The sequence below is a fragment of the Lathyrus oleraceus genome, chromosome 4, assembly GCF_024323335.1.
Source record: "Lathyrus oleraceus cultivar Zhongwan6 chromosome 4, CAAS_Psat_ZW6_1.0, whole genome shotgun sequence".
In the NCBI taxonomy this organism is placed as follows: Eukaryota; Viridiplantae; Streptophyta; class Magnoliopsida; order Fabales; family Fabaceae; genus Lathyrus; species Lathyrus oleraceus.
The window spans coordinates 184,178,137-184,197,097 of NC_066582.1; positions in this window are offsets into that span (position 1 = coordinate 184,178,137).

Sequence of the window (18,961 nt, forward strand, 5' to 3'; positions counted from 1 at the left end):
AGGAAGAGGAGGAAGGTGGTCCAAATATTGATGAAGATGTGGCAGATGATGTAGCAATGCTGGGAAGACAGTTCAACAAGCTAGTGAAAAAGATGGATGAAAGATCTAAGGCTAATGTCAAGAACATCGCATCTGACATCAGTAAATCCAACAATATTGAAAGAAGAACAAGGTCAGATGAAAAGCCCAAAGAAGAAAAAGGAGTTCAGTGCCATGAATGTGATGGGTATGGACACATTAGAACTGAATGTGGGACCTACCTCAAGAAATAGAAGAGGAGTTTTGCTGCCACTTGGTGAGATGGAAGTGAAACAGAAGAATCTACAAATCTTATGACTGCCTTGACTGGAAGATGGGATTCTGATGAAGACTCAAGTGATGGTGAAGTAACCTTTAAAGAGTTGGCCACTACCTACAGAAAGTTGTGTCTCAAAAGTGTAGAGTGGTGTAAACAGGTTGAAAGCCAGAAGAAGGAAATAACTCAACTTAAGAATGAGAAGGTAGAACACTTGGAAACCATCTCCAAATTAAAAATAGAAGCAGTGGTTCTGATGGCCAAGATAGATGAAAGTCAACAAGTTGAAAGCCAGAAGATAGTACAACTGGAGAATGAGAAGGCAGACCATGTGGAAATCATCTCCAATTTAAAAACTAAAGCTATGTTCTTGACAAACTGGAAAAATAACAGGAGAAAAATCTGACATTGGGTATAATGAATCTAAGCCTGAGTGCAGTTACACTGGTTGCAAACCTCAAGCCAAACCTAAATGCAGCCATAGTAAAAGCAAACCTGTGATGTCACATCATATGTCACAACATCAGAAGAGAAGACAGCAGAAAGGGAAACACCAAAGGTGGAGATGCCATTACTGTGGGAAATTTGGTCACCTAAAGCCCTTCTGCTATAAGCTGTATGGTTATCCTAGCCCTATTCATCATCAGACTCACTATCAACCCAGACCCGAGCAACACATGCCTGTCAACAAGAAGCAATGGGTTCCTAAGACTAATGTTACAAGTCTAATAGCTCACATTCCCCTAAGAGTCTCAGCCAAAGAAGAGTGGTATTTTAATAGTGGATGTTCCAGACACATGACTGGAAACAAAGACCTGATAACTGGACTTCATCCTCATGCCATAAGCTATGTAACCTTTGGTGATGGAGCAAAGGGTGAAATCAAGGGGATAGGCAAGCTTGATTGTCCTGGAGTGCCTAAACTTGACAAGGTCCTACTAGTTAAGGGCTTGACTGCAAATCTAATAAGCATCAGTCAACTATGTGACCAAGGTCTAAATGTTAACTTCACTAAAACTGAATGTCTGATTACCAACAAAGAAAGTGAAGTAATCATGGAAGGAGTCAGAACCAAAGACAACTGTTACATGTGGAACTCTCAAATTAGTTACTCCTCAAAGTGTACCTCAGTCAAGGAGAAAGGGATGAAGATGATTATATCTCCTAGAGAACCTCCCAAATTAAAAGTCTGTGGGAAATGTCAGACAAGGATGTCACACCAGAAACTCAGACATAACATCACTTCCAAAGGGTTGAAACTCCTCCATATGAAGTTGATGGGACCCATGCAAGTGGAAAGCCTTGGTGGAAAGAAGTTTGTAGTGGTGGATGATTTCTCCAGATACATCTGGACCAAAAACAAATCTGATGTGGTTGAAATCTTCAAAGATTGTTGTCTGAAACCTCAAGGAGAAAAGCTCATGGTGGCTCAAACAGATGTGGATAATATTGGGTTTGGTAGGAGGTCAGATCAGATGGTAGAACATGTTGCTTATCAAATGCAGTTTGAAGTTGGGAAGAGCTTTGTTGGACTTGTGCTACAAGTTAAGCAGATAGAAGAGTATATTTTTCTATCTCAAACCAAATGTGCCAAGAACAATGTTAAGAAGATTGCATGAAGAGTGCAAGGACTCCTGCTCCTACATATTCGAAAGTATTCAAAGATGAAAATGGTGTTTGTGCTATATATCAAGCTGAATACATAGCAACTGGAAGTAGCTGTTCTCAACAGGGTTGGTTGAAACTAATGGTGACTGAACATAATGTCACACAAGATGTCAGGACAGTGTACTGTGACAACCTGAGTGCTACAACTATTTGCAAAAATCCTGTTCAGCACAGCAGGACAAAGCACATTGATATTAGTCATCACTTTATTAGAGAACTTATGGAAGAGAAAATCATAGCACTGGAGCATGTTATTACTGAAATGCAATTAGCTGACATATTTAGAAAAGCTTTGGATGCTAATCAGTTTGAATGTTTAAGAGGGAATTGGGGATTTGTATTCATGAGAATTTATAGCAATTAAAGTGGAAATTTGTTATACAGAGGAGAGTTGCTGTAGAAAGGGAGCTAGGGAAGGAGGCTGTAGAAGTGAAGGAGGTTATGGAATTAATCAAGTTTGCCGGTTTGATGAAAACAGTTAGTGCATTACCCTAATGTTTTGAAGGTTTAGTGTAGGAGTTTGTGGTGAATATCCCAGAGGATATTTCTGACAAGAATAACAAAGAATTCTGCAAGGTCTTTGTGAGAAGAAGGTGTGTAAGGTTCTCCTCAACTATAATGAATAAGTTCCTAGGGAGAGGAACATAAGGAGTTGTTGAGTTAGAAGCCACATACAATGAAGTCTGTAGGATAATCACTGTTGGTCAAGTCAAAGAATGGCCAAGAAAGAAGCATGACACTGCTGAGAGAGTAATTGATTTGGAGGAAGAGAGTTCAGAAGAGGAAGATGATACCTTGGTTCATCACTTGAAACCAAGTGTTGCAAAGAAAATGAAAACCAGGAAAGGCAAGACTGTGGCTGAGATGTTGACAACTAGAACTAGTAGGAAGGTTGCTGTTGTAGGTCCTTCTAAATCATGGAGTAAAGTAGAGGTTCAAAAGAGGAAAATCAGAGAAAGCTCTGATTCTAGAGATGATGTCGAAGACGATGTCCCATACATCTCACCTGCTAAAAGGAAAACTGTTAGAAAGTCTCCAGCTAAAGTTGCAACTGTGCATTTGGACAATATTTCCTTCCATCTGGAAGATGGTGAAGCCAAGGAGTCAGATGCCCATACCTCAAGTGAGAGGTATAATTCTTAAGATCAATCTAGTGGCAGTTCTGAATCTGAAAGTGAAGAAAATGCTACCTCCTCAGACTAAGTTGTGGTGATGGTTCCCCTGTTATGATGACATGTGTGCTGTTCTGGATGCTGTTATGACTATTTTGGAAGCTTGGATGTTTTGTTTCTGTTGAAATGTTTGTATTTTGTGGCAGTCCTTACTGATGCCTTGATGTAATATTTGAGCTCTTAATGATTTCCATAGATTTCTAATTATCTCAGCTATTACAGCTGTGTATAATTATGGTATGTATCTCCTAGCATTTATGTTTTAAGTCACCTTTGGTCAATTTTGACTAAAAAGGGGGAGAAGTGATTATGTGGAGAGTTGTAGTTAAATATGTGGTTGTGGAGATCTGCAATGCTGATGTAGCTAGCTAGGCTAAATAGATGACATCTGATGATGTTAAATAGAACGATGTTCTATGATGTTCTGTTCTGTGATGTTAGAAGAGATGTCTGATGTAAGACAGAATGGTGTTCTGTTCTGTGATGTTGGAGGAGATGTTTGATGTAAGACAGAATGGTGTTCTGTTCTGTGATGTTGGAGGAGATGTCTGATGTTCTGTGCAAGCTCTGTGTTGTACAGGTGATGTTGAAGGAGATGTCAGAAGGAGGTTCTGAATGTTAACATGTTGAAGGAGATGTCAGAAGGAAATTCTGAATGTTAACATGTTGAAGCAGATTTCAGAATGATATTCTGATTGTTACAGGTGTTGAGGTTACATGTGCTGTTATTATTAAAGGAGATGTTTGTATTGCACAGATTTAGGGGGAGAAGTAGTACCCTTGTGCATTTGTGTGTCTTACTAGTTGGATCCATAACTAGTAATTCTGTTTTTGTCGCACAGATTTAGGGGGAGGAGAAGTACCCTTGTGCATGTGTGTATTACTAGTAACTATAAGCTAGTAATTGTGTTACTTCTGCTGGTGTTTAAACTATTGTTATGTGTTTAACTGCTAATAGTTTTTCTTGTGAACAAAAAGGACAAATATATGTTTTAGCCAAAATTTGCCAAAGGGGGAGTTTGTTGATTCTAAGTGTTGGCAGCAATTTTGGTAAAACAAAGAGTGTTCACAAGATGTTATGTGTGATGTCTTAACATAAGATATCATATGTACCTGCTGGAGTTCAAGAACATGTTCACGCAGGATTGTTTCAGAATGCCATATATAATGCCATGGCTTCTGATATTGGATGTACCTACTGGAGCTTAAATAAAAGACATGTTCATGCAGGATTGTTTCAAGATGTCATACACAAGGTCATGGCATCTGATATGGTTGTACCTGCTGGAAGTTATAAAAGGAATTATTGAATTATTCAGGATTTTTCCAGGATGTCAGACCCGATGTCATGACATCCTGTACACAGAACATTCAGTGTGAATGTCGGGTGTTTTGTGATTGCACAATTAATGGCAATCTATGTATGATTGAAGATCTGATTAGTTGGCGTATTCAATCATGGATTACAACCTGTTTTACTTATTTTCCAAGGAGATCTAACCAGCTGTTATAAAAAGATTTGATTGGAAAATAGATTTAGGGTTTTCAAGATGTCCAAGCCCAGCTGAAAGCTTCTATAAAAAGGGACTTAGAAAACCTGTTTGAACACACAACCAATACTGAGCGAAATATAGAGAGAGAGTTAGGGTTTGTGTCTGTTTAGTCGTGAGACTTGTAAGCCATTCAAGTCATCTTTTGATGATTGAATTGGACTGATTTGTGGTTGTAATTTGTCACTCTAAAGCTGTTAAGCAAGAGTGTGTGTCTACTTGATCAAAGCTGTGAAGCAAGATCAAGTGTGTGTATTCTTGATCAAAGTTGTGAAGCAAGTTCAAAAGTGTGTCTTCTTGATTGAAACTATGAAGTAAAATCAAGAGTGTGTTATTGAAAAGTGTTTTCTTTTCTCATGGGATTGTTGTTTAAGATCACAGGTGTGATTGTAGGGAAGTGAGTGGGTTCTCATATCTAAGAGTGCTTAGGTAGAAATTGCACGGGTAGAGATTAGGTGAGAAAGACTATAACTTGTTGAAGTGTACGGAGAGTCTTTGAACTGATTCTATTATAGTGAATTTCCTTCTTGGCTTGGTAGCCCCCAGATGTAGGTGAGTTGGACCGAACTGGATTAACAATTGCTTGTGTCTCTTGCATTACTATTCTCTATCTTTATCCTATTTGCATTACTCAGATATTAGTGTCGTGACATTACCTTCGACATCTCAAAGCGGATACCAGAATTTCAACTTAAAAAATGAATAACTCACTCAGTATAAATCCAAATGATGTCAAATTGGTGACCATTTTGATGTTCTTTGAAATAGCTACAACTTTGATGAAGACACCTTTCTCATTTGGAGCTCACATAAAAAGTTAAGCAAGGTGGAATAATGAAGTATATGCCTTGACACATAGAAATTTTTTCAACATGTTGATATTTCCAAACTTCCACCTCAAAATTCACCATGATACAAGTTCCAAATGGAAAAGTGTTCAACATAAGAGTTGTTCCTCTTAGTCTAAGCTTTCCAAGGAGTCCTAATTCATTCATTTTGGATGAAGTTTGAAGGGTATGCGTATGGTGTAAACATAGTTGTATCAGTTGCCAAGATTCAAGCTTCAAATGATCATTTAACTTTGCCTTGCCATTCAAGCTTCATTCAGACCTCAGCATAGTTAATTTTGGACTTAATTGAGTTGCTTCATAGGCTTGTACACGCCCATGCAAGCATGAACATGGAATTGCTAAATTTGGACAAATTTTCAAGTGTGTAAATAACATTCCATTTTACTATAAATAGAGACCCTCGGTGCTCATTTCAAAGGACCCTTGTGCGCCAGCTTTTCCTCCACACTTCAAACCCTCACATTTAAAAGGAAAACCTGAGAAATTTCATTTGAAAATTGAGTTTGAATCTCACTGTTTGGAGATTCAAAAACTCCAGGATCCAAAGCTTTGTACCAATCCTAAGCCACTTCTGCAAGCTATCTGAGCAAGATCAAAAACGAATTGAAGCAAGAGAGATCAAGTTCTGCACAACATTGAAGGTATTTTCCATATTTTTTCTTCTCTTCGATTCTCACTCAATTCTCACCAATTCTTTTGAATCTTTGGTAGTCTGAAGTCCTACCAATATAGGCAAGAAGATTGAGTTTCTTTGAGGTCAAATCGAAGCAACTCAGTTGACATACCTCGAAATTCAACTCCACATATCTCTCTATATATTAGGAGTTAGTTAAAATTGAGGTGATATTCGTGATCTACGCCATTTTATATTTCAGATCATGTCCTCCTTTTTCATTTATGTCATGGTGATGATTGAACTAGTCCGACCAGGGTCATCGGAAGAGATGACCGGCCTTTGGCTCCGGCAGTGATATGGCACGATTCAGAACCATTTATTTATTTGAAAATGTTTTAATCACGAGCGTACATGTTGATTACCAAACGTGTGGATGTTTGACTCAGGCGCATCATGGAACGCGCGCTCATCCACTTGATCTGCCATCTCAATTAATGAGGCAGATCTAGTGGTCCACGTTTTTTTGATTTTTTTATTTTAATTTTTATTCCTTTGATTTTCATTAATTCATATTAATTTTAATATTGATCCAAAAAATATGAGAGTTTCACCAAATTTTTTTAAATAAAATCCTCTTTCATATTTTGAATTAAAATTATTTTTTGGATCATTATTAATATTTTTCATGATTTAAATGATTTTATGAATATTTTTAATTGTTTAAAAATACTTTTAAGTCTCTAAAAATTCTAAATTTTTTTCTCCAATGTCCTTTGACCTTGTTTGACCTATGATAAATATCATGACCATTTCTTTGGTATTTTGATGAGGTTTTAGGAAATTAACCAAACATATTTAATTTAATGTATTATTTTTAATTGAATAAATGCCAAATAAATTGTGTAGAGCCATTTTGATTGACTTTGGAAGTTTGACTTGTGTTGTTGGACCTTGGTCAAGGTTGATTTGACTTTGTTAAGTTAAGATCATTGGATTTAGGGGGATTGATGGAATGTACATTCCATTTCCCAAAATGAATGAATGATCTTAATTTGGTAAAAGTCCTCTTTTGTCCAATTTGAGTTTGATCCATTTCCCCTCCCTCTTCATCTCATTCCCCTTCTTTATGCATTCATGTCATGGACCTATGATATCTCTATATCCTAAGGCTAGTTTATTGCAAAATCAACATAAGTATGGATGAGATTAGGCCCCCACTTTTGCATATTCTTTTTGCGTGTGGTATGTTTCATGAGCATAGTTCATCATACAATGTCTCTAACATGCATTAACATCAAAATTATATTGCTCGGCCTCAAATAGTTGTGACTTCTACATAAGTCCAATTACGGTTGCTTAACATAACGCTAAATTTCGACACAAAAGGCATATCATTCTAGTTAGTGAGATTGTAAGTCTTTCCTCTTTCATGGTATTGTGTGGAAACTTGGCCTTTTTTCCTTCCTTTGGAAGATGTCTTGGTTCAAGGATCCATGCTTGTGATAAGTGGGTTCAGTGTTCTCCAAAGAATGACTTAAAACAAACAAAAGCAAAAGCAAAACTAACATCTAACTCATTAACAACTAACATTTAATTTCAAGTCCTTTTACTTTTAATGCAATTTAATTTCCAGCCTTATTCATTTGTCATTATTCATACCATTCTAATTGTTTATGTTAATGTCATTTTCACTTTGTCCATTTGGACCATATTTTGTGATATATTTTGTTGGTGTATATTGTGTTTGTTTGTGTGGTCTTTGACCATTAATGTACATAATAAGAACAAAACCCCTAAAAAATACCTTGTGTGGATTGTTGGTTTGATTTGAGACAATTGGACTTAGAATTTAGGCAACATTCCCTATGCAAAGGACTTGGCCAATGCCAACTTTCATGTAACCAAGTGCTTGTGAATTGAAACTTCATCTGATACATCATTGAAGATCCATTTGAGTTCATCTGCAACATGATCATTGTGAAGCTGTTATTTCGAACTTGTGACTTATGCATTGTGAAATTCATCTGCTACATGGGCAAATTTGAAGAAAGATCACGAAGTTCCTAATCTTGGATGTGGCTATATTTATTTGATGCCTTGCTCTTCAATTTGATATTTTGTGCATTGTTTGTTGCTTGATTCTAATGTCCAAGGCAATTTGGGTTTCTATATGACATTCTTGTCTATTGGATTGCAGCCCATTGGTCAGATCTTTTCAACTCCGAACTTTTAAATTTATGCTTAAGATTAGTCTCTTCATCTCTTTCCCACTTCTTTAATTTCAAAATCTCTCCCTCCTCTTAAAAAATTCTTTGTTTGTGCTTGTTTTTTCTAAACTTAGACCATATTACGAATTAGAAACTTTGGCCTTATGCCATTGCATTTTTAAACTTCTTTTCTTAATCAAACTTGTAAATATACTTACCTATACTTGACTTAAAATTTTCAAAAAGCCAAAAAGAATTAACTCATTCAAACTATTTTTAGGCCTTTGTGCCTTTCAAACCTAACTTTTGTTAAAAGCAATGCATCCACTTTGAAATTTATACCACGAACTACGAGGTTTTGATCCCTCATTTTTATGTTAGTACGTAGGCACAAGTCCGAAGGTCTTCTCAAACACAAAAATAAAATTAATGAATTATTTTTTCATCCCCTCATTCTATTTGTTTGCAAACATCATTTGTACAAAAACACATATGCACACAAGAAAGGGCTCCCTAGGAGTACCTAAGACACTTTGGGTGCTAACACCTTCCCTCTGTGTAACCAACCCCCTTACCTGTAATCTCTGACATTTTATTACTTTTAATTTGAAAACTTCTTATTTATGGGTTTTGTTCGTAGTTTTCCCTTTTCCCTTGGAAACAATAAAAACACGGTGGCGACTCTTGTTTATTTGATGTCTAGCTTTTCCATAGCTTGATGATCATGAATTTACCGCTACAAAAATTAAGTGGCGACTCCACTAGGGAGTAGTCTCTAGTGAGTTTAGCCTACTTTTTTGTATGTATATAATTGTATATTTGATGTATGTATATTTGTTTGTGTGATATAATTTGCTTGTTGTGCTTGGTGATCTCTGAGTGGTGAGATAAGTTCTAACCCGAACTTGAGTGCAATTAAGATAGGATGATGGTATAGTCATGTTTGACTTGTGTGGAGTATTCCTTAACAAGTTGGCTTGAGATCCATCTACTCAGTGGATACCCTTTTAGATTTGGAAATGTCACACAAGTATTTGTGGTTAGGCATTACTATCTCTGATTTGGGGTCCGAGAAGCTGAGGACCGTAGAACATTTAACCCCTCTTGGCCTATTTAGGACATAGTGCGGAGATTGTCCAAGTGTCGACTTGATCACAGTTGTTACGTGATACTACACTCAGACGAGTTTCTCTTGAGAATATTATGGGTTGATGAGTCAGTCATCCTAACCTGTAATATCCGATAGATGGAATTAAGACTTTGGGAACTTTTTAAAAGATAACCTACAGGTTTTTTATCCTTAGCTCACTCCTTTGGGATGGTTCTTACCCATACTCCATGCTCGTGATTACAACAAACCCTTGATTCTTGGTTGATCCAATCAAGTCTTGTCAATATTAATGGAACTTGGTTGTTGATAAGGTGTAAACCATAATCCACCAAAATGGATGATTGATCTTGACAATGACTTGATTCATCCCTTGACCTTTATTTGTTTTACTTGTGTGTGATCCCTTATTTGTGATTGTTGCATTCATGCGCATCATAACATTCATCACACAAAAATTTCAAAGAACTGAGGTATTATTTGCAAATATTTTCAGACCATGGATTGTGGACGAAGGAACACTAAGAAGTACAGTTTCAGATGTCCCAACTTGAAAGATTTAAGGAAGCTAGCATCTTTTGTATTAGATCCCTTGGGCTTCAAACACTGTCATGGGAAGCTTCTGTCCATCTTGTCTGTTGATGTGGTCGAAGGACTTTTGAGTGTATTAGTACAGTTCTATGATCCTCTCTATCGTTGCTTCACTTTTCCGGATTATCAGCTTGTGCCTACGTTGGAGGAGTATGCCCATCTTTTGGGAATACTTGTTTCTAGTAAAGTTCCATTTAGTGGATTGGAAGAGATCCCCGGATCTCATCTTATAGCTAAAGCTCTTCACTTGAAGAAATCTGAGCTAGAGTCTCATTGGGTGAAGAAATGAGGGTTGTTTGGGTTGCCATCTGATTTCCTCATCAAGGAAGCTACTGCCTTTGCTCAAGCCGGTAGTGTGGAAGCTTTTAAAGCTATCTTTGTGTTGCTCATTTATGGTTTAGCTTTGTTCCCTAACATTGACGGTTTTGTCGATGTTAACGCCATTAGAATTTTCTTGATTGGGAATTCCGTGCCTACTTTGTTGGGTGATATGTACTTCCCTTTGCATCTAAGAAATTCTAAGGGTGGTGGAACTATTGTATGTTGCATTCCTCTTCTGTACAAGTGCTTTATTTCACACTTGCCTCAGACGCCTACTTTTGTGGAGAACAAACAATGTCGACGGTGGTCTCAGAGACTTATGTCTCTCACTAATGATGATATAGTTTGGTATGGCCCTTCTTTGAGCAGTTTGGAGATTATTGATAGTTGAGATGAATTCTCTAATGTGCCTCTCATTGGTACACAAGGAGGAATTAACTACAACCCTACTTTGGCTCGTCGTCAACTTGGGTTCCCCTTGAGAGACAAACCTAATAACACTTTGCTAGAAGGTCTTTTCTACCAAGAGGGTAAAGATCCCTAACATTTGAAGCAGAAGATTGTGCATGCTTGGCATAATGTGCATATGAAAGGAAGATTTGAGCTTGGTCCGCGCAATTGTGTAGCTTTGAAATCTTACACTCTTTGGGTGAAGAAGAGAGCTATGTAATTGAAGCAATATATCCACTTTGAAATTTATACCATGGGCTACGAGGTTTTGATCCCTCATTTTTATGTTGGTACGTAAGCACAAGTCCGAAGGTCTTGTCAAACACAAAAATATAATGAATGGATTCTTTTCTCATCCCCCCATTCTATTTGTTTGCAAACATCATTTGTACAAAAATACATATGCACACAAGAAAGGGCTCCCTAGGAGTACCTAGGACACTTTGGGTGCTAACACCTTCCCTATGTGTAACCAACCCCCTTACCTGTAATCTCTGGCATTTTATTAGTTTTGATTTGAAAACTTCTTATTTATGGGTTTTGTTAGTACTTTTCCCTTTTCCCTTGGAAACAATAAAAGCGCGGTGGGGAGTCTTGTTTATTTGATGTGTAGCTTATCCATAGCTTGATGATCATGAATTTACCGCTACAGTTATCTTTACAATTCATCAAGATATGCAAAGCCAAGTTATGATTTCTACCCTCCTCGAGGAGTTCTTAGCCACAATATGATCGAAATGATCCACTATAACATCATGTTCCACATACTCTTGCTCAAGAACCTTCTGCAGTGTTTCTCTGTGTGCTTCTGAGTTCATTAATAGAGACAGTACTGAGATCTTCGAGGGGGTTTGGAGCGACTGCTCCACCATGTTGAATTCACTCTTCTTGATCAGTTTGAGTACCTTATCATCATCATTAGGCTTCAAGCCACTGGATTCACCAGACTGACACTTTGGAGCACTAACAGATTCTACCACTGGTACATCAACCCTCTTACTAACAGATACATCCTCCATATTCGTTGGGAACACCGGACCAAACACACAACCATTGCGGGTCACCTTGGTAACATCAGTTATGCTTACAACAAAACTGGTCGTAGGCAAAGGAACCTCTTGACCATTTTCTAACATAGTAGCATTAGACTGATATGGGACAGTCTTATCGGATGCATACGAGACTGGACCGGCTAACTGTATAACCAACGGCGATACCAATCTATTGATGACGCTGTTACTACTGCTGCTATCATATTGAATCACCACTCTCTCAGGAGTTTTAAAAATAGGGACTATAACATTGAAATCTTCATCTACATGACGGGACTGGAGAATCTGAATCAAACCTTCATCCATCAACCTTTGGATGTCTCTCTTCACAACCACACAACCTCGGGGATTAACACTGCAAATTGCATAACCATCATGATCATGCTCACAATCGCTAACCAAACAAATATCCTTGTGCATTGTCACCAAGGACCTTCTTATGAAGTGTACATCAAATACCTTGAACTTGCCAGGACAACCGTCCACCATATTAATAGATGAATTCCCAAGGGCAGGCAGTAGGTTAGCTTTGACATTCGGTGCACGGTCTTCAAAAGATACCATTCCACTCTTAACCAACTTATGGACTTCATACTTGAGGGGGTAGCAATTCTCAATATCGTGACCGAGAGCTCCTTGATGAAAAGCACAATGGAGTTCTGATTTGTACCACCATGGAAGTGGTTCAGGAATTTAAGGAGAATTTCTTGGTTGCAATAGGTTCTTGAAAACCAAAGACGGATACAACTCTGCATATGTGATCGGAATTGGATTAAAATAGACATTCTTCCTCTCAAAACTTGGTTGCTGATGATTGTTGGTATTATTGTTGTTGTAGGTGTTTGTTCGTTGCGGTGGTTGTTGTTGACGTTGTTGTTGTTGAATTGGTGTTGACTGATTAGCTGAAAATACTGGAATGACTGATGATACTTGATGATGATGTTGACGGGATGATGGATTTCTTCTTACGTGAGGCTTCCTTTGCCTCCCAACTGAAACTGCATTAGCTTCACTCTCCTTCTTCTTACTAAAATTATTACCATATCTCTTGCTGGATGACACTTCCTCTCTAGATAACCGTCCCACTCGGACACCTTCTTCGAGCCCTATCCCCATGTTCACCATATCAGTAAAATCACTAGGGGCACTGACAATCATCCGCTCATAGTAAAATTAGCTTAGGGTCTTGAGAAATTTTTTGGTCATCTCCTTTTCTTCCAAAGGAGGGGTAATATGAGCGGAAAACTCTATCCATATTTGCGCATACTCCTTGAATGTCTCCTTGTCCTTCTGAGATAATGATCTCAACTAGTCTCCATCTGAAGCCTGTAAGACCCCATTTTTGACCCTAAGATCCCTCATGCAATTTCATCATATGAACTAGCATTGGGATCACACATTGGCATCCTCCTTACCTCTCTTTCATTGGGTTTGTTTTGGGAGAGATCACCAAGCACCATGTGATTGTATCATACTTGTATATTATCATTTTACTAACCAAAATACCAAAAATATGTCTTTGTATTTGCCTAACTCTTTTCTAGATACAACTTTGATGAAGGCACTTTTCTCATTTGGAGCTCACATAAAAAGTTTAGTAAGGTGGAACATTGAAGTATATGACTTGACACTTAGAAAAAATTTCAACATGTTGAAATTTCCAAATTTCCACCTCAAAATTCACCATGATCCATGTCCCAAATGGAAACGTGTTCAACATAAGAGTTGTTCCTTTTGATCTAAGCTTTCCAAAGATTCCTAATTCATTCATTTTGGATGAGGTTTGCTAGGGCTGCACATGGTGTTAACAGGCCTACATCAATTGGTAAAATCAAAACTTCAAATGACCATTTCACTTTGCCTTGCCAATCAAGCTTCGATTTAAAGAATGCTGGTGTAACTTACCAAAGAGCAATGACTACTCTTTTTCATGATATGATGCATAAAGAGATTCAAGTCTATGTCGATGATATGATTTCTAAGTCTATTGATGAAGAGGAACATGTTGAGCATTTGTTGAAGTTATTCCAGCGTTTGAGGAAGTATAAACTCCGCTTGAATCCTAATAAATGTACTTTAGGTGTTCGTTCTGGTAAGTTGTTGGGCTTTATTGTCAGCAAGAAGGGTATTGAAGTTGATCCTGCTAAGGTCAAAGCAATACAAGAGATGCTTGTGCCCAGAACTGAGAAGCAAGTCAGAGGTTTTCTCGGCCGCTTGAATTACATCTCAAGATTCATCTCACACATGACTGCCACATGTGCGCCTATAATCAAGCTTCTTCGGAAAGATCAGTCTTGTGATTGGACCGAAGATTTCCAGAAAGCATTTGATAGTATCAAGGAATATCTGCTTGAGCCTCCGATTTTTTCTCCACCTGTTGAAGGAAGACCGTTGATCATGTATTTGACTGTGCCTGAAGATAGTATGGGTTGTGTTCTTGGTCAGCAAGATGAAACTAGAAAGAAAGAATTTGCAATTTACTACCTCAAAAAGAAGTTCACCAATTGTGAGACTCGGTATGCTATGCTAGAGAAGACTTGTTTCACATTGGCTTGGGCTACTAAGCGTCTACATCAGTATATGTTAAATCATACCACTTGGTTGATATCCAAAATGGATCCAATCAAGTATATATTTGAGAAGCCTGCTTTAAATGGGAGGATTTCCCGTTGGCAGATGTTGTTATTAGAGTATGATATTGAATACCAATCTCAGAAAGCAATCAAAGGTAGTGTCTTGGCTGACCATTTGGCTCACCAACCAAGTGTACACATAAGTATTATCACAGAAGGATTTTCATGTCTTGGGTAGCAGTGATGTGTTACTAGATACCGCTCACTGTTTATTATGTTAAATATGTTATTTAATATAATTGCCAATGCCGCAAAAACCTACAGGGTCACACACAAAAGGACGGATTGATGAGAGATAGAATAACTAAGGAATACCGTAATATACGGTGTACTTAAGTGAATTGTAGAACATCGTATGGTATATTGTACTTAAGTAGAATACGAAATATGGTAAGGTACCACACACTTAAGTGATTTTGGCATATTATAAGATATGGGCCACATACACTTGAGTGGGCTTTTTAGCTTGCAGCCCACACAAGTGGTTCTATAAATAGAACCCTTGTGTAGAAGCATTGGTGCAATTGCAATTTCGTTTCTCTCTCTCTCTCTCTCTCTCTCTCTCTCTCTCTCTCTCTTTCTCTCTCTCTCTCTCTCTCTCACTCAAAGCCTTCATTCGTAGCAGCTAGCACTGAGATTGAAGGAATTCGTTCGTGTGGACTAAGTAGAGGCGTTGTCATCGTTCAACGTTCGTGATCGCTCCATAGATCTGCATCAAAGGTTACAGTCGCCACAAGAGGTAACGATTCTATCACTAATCATGACCATTCGTAAGGATCACTAAAGGAGAAATTTTAAATTCCGTTGCATTTTGGATCGCTCTTCTCCTTCATCTCTTATCTTAATTGCACTCAAGTTCGGGTTAGTACTTATCTCACCACTCAGAGATCACCAAGCACAACAAGCAGATTATATCACACAAACAAATATACATACATTAAATATACAAATATATACACAAAAAGAAGTAGGCTAAACCCACTGGATACTACTCCCCAACAGAGTCTCCACTTAGTTTCTGTAATGGTAAATTCATGACCATCAAGCTATAGATAAGCTAGACGTTAACTAAACCGGAGTCGCCGCCGCGCTTTTATTGTTTTCAAGGGAAAAGGGAAAAGTACGAACAAAACCCAAAAATATGAAGTTTTCAAAAAAATTCTAATAAAATGCGAGAGATTACAGGTAAGGGGTTGATTACACAGAGGGAAGGTGTTAGCACCCAAAGTGTCCTAGGTACTCCTAGGGAGCCCTTTCTTGTGTGCATATGTGTTTTTGTACAAATGATATTTGCAAATAAAAAGAGTGTGGGGATGAGAAAATAATTCATTAATTATATTTTTGTGTTTGACAACACCTTCAGACTTGTGCCTACGTACCAACATAAAAATGAGGAATCAAAACCTCGTAGTTCGTGGTATCAATTTCAAAGTGAGTGTATTGCTTTTAACAAAATTTTAAGTTTAACAAAGGCACAAAAGGCCTAAAATGATTTGAATGAGTGTTAGTTATTTTCGGCTTTTGAAATTTTAAGCCAATTATAGTTAAGTTTATTTACAAGTTTAATTTAAGAAAAAGTTTGAAAATGCAATGGCATAAGACCAAACTTTCTAATTTGCAATATGGTCAAAGTTTAGAAAATAGATACAATCAAAGAAGATTTTAAAAAGGGGGAGATATTTGAAATTAAATAAGTGGGGAAGAGATGAAGAGACTAATCCTAAGCATAAATTTAAAAGTTGAGAGTTGAAAAGATCTGACCAATGGGCTGCAATCCAATAGACAAGAGTGTCATATAGAAACCCAAATTTCCCTTGGAATTTTAAAAATCAAGCAACAAACAATACACAAATAGCAAGTTGAAAAGCAAGGCATCAAATAAAGATATCCACATCCAAGCTTAGCAACTCCATTATCTTCTTCATAATTTCCCTTGTGTTAGATGACTTCAAAGATGGCATAAGTCACAGGTTCAAAATAATAGCTTCACAATGATCATGTTGCAGATGAATGTTCACTTCACAAGTACTTCGTTTAATGAAAGTTGGCATTGGCCAAGTCCTTTGCATAGGGAGTGTTGCCTAGATTCAAAGTCCAATAGTCTCAGATCAAACCAACAGTCCACACAAGATGTTTTTTTAGGGTTTTTATTCTTATTATGTACATTAAGGTCAAAAGACCACACAATCAAACAAGTATATACAAACACAATATATCACAAAATATGGTCCAAGTGGACAAAGTGAAAATGACATAAAAGTAAACAACTTGAATGGTATGAAAAAGGGCAAATGAATAAGGCTTAAAAATTAAAGTGCATTAAAAATAAATGACTTGAAATTAAATGTTAGTTGTTAGTGAATTAGAGATTAGTATTGCTTTTGTTTAAGTCATTCTTTGGAGAACACTCAACCCACTTATCACAAGCATGGATCCTTGAACCAAGACATCTTCCAAAGGAAGGAAAAAAGGCCAAGTTTCCATACAATACCATGAAAGAGGGGAGACTTACAATCTCACTAACTAGAATGCTATGCCTTTTGTGTCAAAATTTAGCGCTATGTTAAGCAATTGTAATTGGACTTATGTAGAAGTCACAACTATTTGTGGTCGGGCAATAGAATTTTGGTGTTAATGCATGTTAGAGACATAATATAATGGACTATGCTCATGAAACATACCACATACAAAAAGGATATGCAAAGTGGGGGACCTAATCTCATCCATACTTATGTTGATTTTGCAATCAACTAGCCTTAGGATATAGAGATGTCATAGGTCTATGACATGAATGGATAAAGAAGGGGAATGAGATGAAGAGGGAGAGGGAATGGATCAAACACAAATTGGTCAAATGAGGACTTTTACCAAATTAAGATCATTCATTCATTTTGGGAGATGGAATGTACATTCAATCAATCCCCTAAATCCAATTATCTTAACCTAGTAAAGTCAAATCAACCTTGACCAAGGCCCAACAACACAAGTCAAACTCACAAAGTCAATTAAAATAGCTCTACTCAATTAATTTGGCATTTAAACAATTAAAAATAATAAAAATATGCATTAAATTAAATTATGATTGGTCAATTTCCTAAAACCTCATTAAAACACCAAAGAAATAGCCATGAGATTTATCATAGGTCAAACAAAGTCAAAGGACCTTGGAGAAAAAATTTCAGAATTTTTGGAAACTTAAAAGTATTTTTAAAATTTTTAAAATATTCATAAAATCAATTAAATCATGAAAAATATTAATAATGATCCAAAAAATAATTTTAATTCAGAAAACGAAAGAGGATTTTATTTAAATATTTTTGGTGAAACTCTCATATTTTTTTGGATCAATATTAGATTTAATATGAATTAATGAAAATAAGACAAATAAAATGAAAATTCAAATTAATCAGAAAAACGTAGACCACTTGATCTCCCTCATTAATTGAGGTGGCAGATCAAGTGGTCTGAAACGCGCGTTCCACCCAACACACGAGTCAGTGCACTACATCAATGGTATTCAAAAGCAACACTAAAGATTAAAACGCCAAGGCTTGATCATGTGACTCGGAACACGTCCAACACATTGCCAGAGCAAACCACCGGTCATCTTCTCCGATGACCCTGGTTGGACTGGTTCTTTCATTACCATCTCAAAAATGAAAAAGAAGGACATGATCTTAAAGATAAAATGACACTGATCACGAATCTAACCTCAACTCAAACTAACTCCAAGTATATTGAGAGATGCATGGAGTTAAATTTTGAGGTGTATGAACTGAGTTTCTTCTATTTGACCTCAAAGCAACTCAATCTTCTTGCCTACATTGGTAGGACTTCTGACAACCAAGTATCCAAGAGAATTGATGAGAATTGGGAGAGAATCGAAGAGAAGAAAAATCTGGAAAAATACCTTCAATGTTGTGCAGAACTTGATCTCTCTTACTTTAATTCGTGTTTGATCTTGCTCAAGAATCTTGCAGAAGTAGCTTAGGATTGGAACAAGGCTTTGGATCCTGGAGTTTTTGAATCTCCAAACAGTGAGATTCAAACTCAAATTTCAAAATGAAATTTCTCAGGTTTTCCTTTCAAATGTGAGGGTTTCAAGTGTGGGAGGCAAAGCTGGCGCACAAGGGTCCAATTTCTGATGCCAATGACCTCTTATTTATAGCTCAAGCAAGTGTTATTTGCACCTTTCAAAATATTTCCAAATTTGGAAAAGTGAAGTGCATGCTTGCATGGGTGTGTGCAGGCCCATGAAGATACTCAATTCAGTCCATATGCAAGTGTAATTGAGTCTGAGTGTGGATTGTGATGCAAGGCAAAAGTGTATTGATGTTTGAAGATAGATCCTTGCCAATTGATGCAACCATGTTCAGACCATGCGCAGACCCCTCAAACCTTATCCAAAATGAATGAATTTAGACTCTTTGGAAAGGTAAGATCAAGA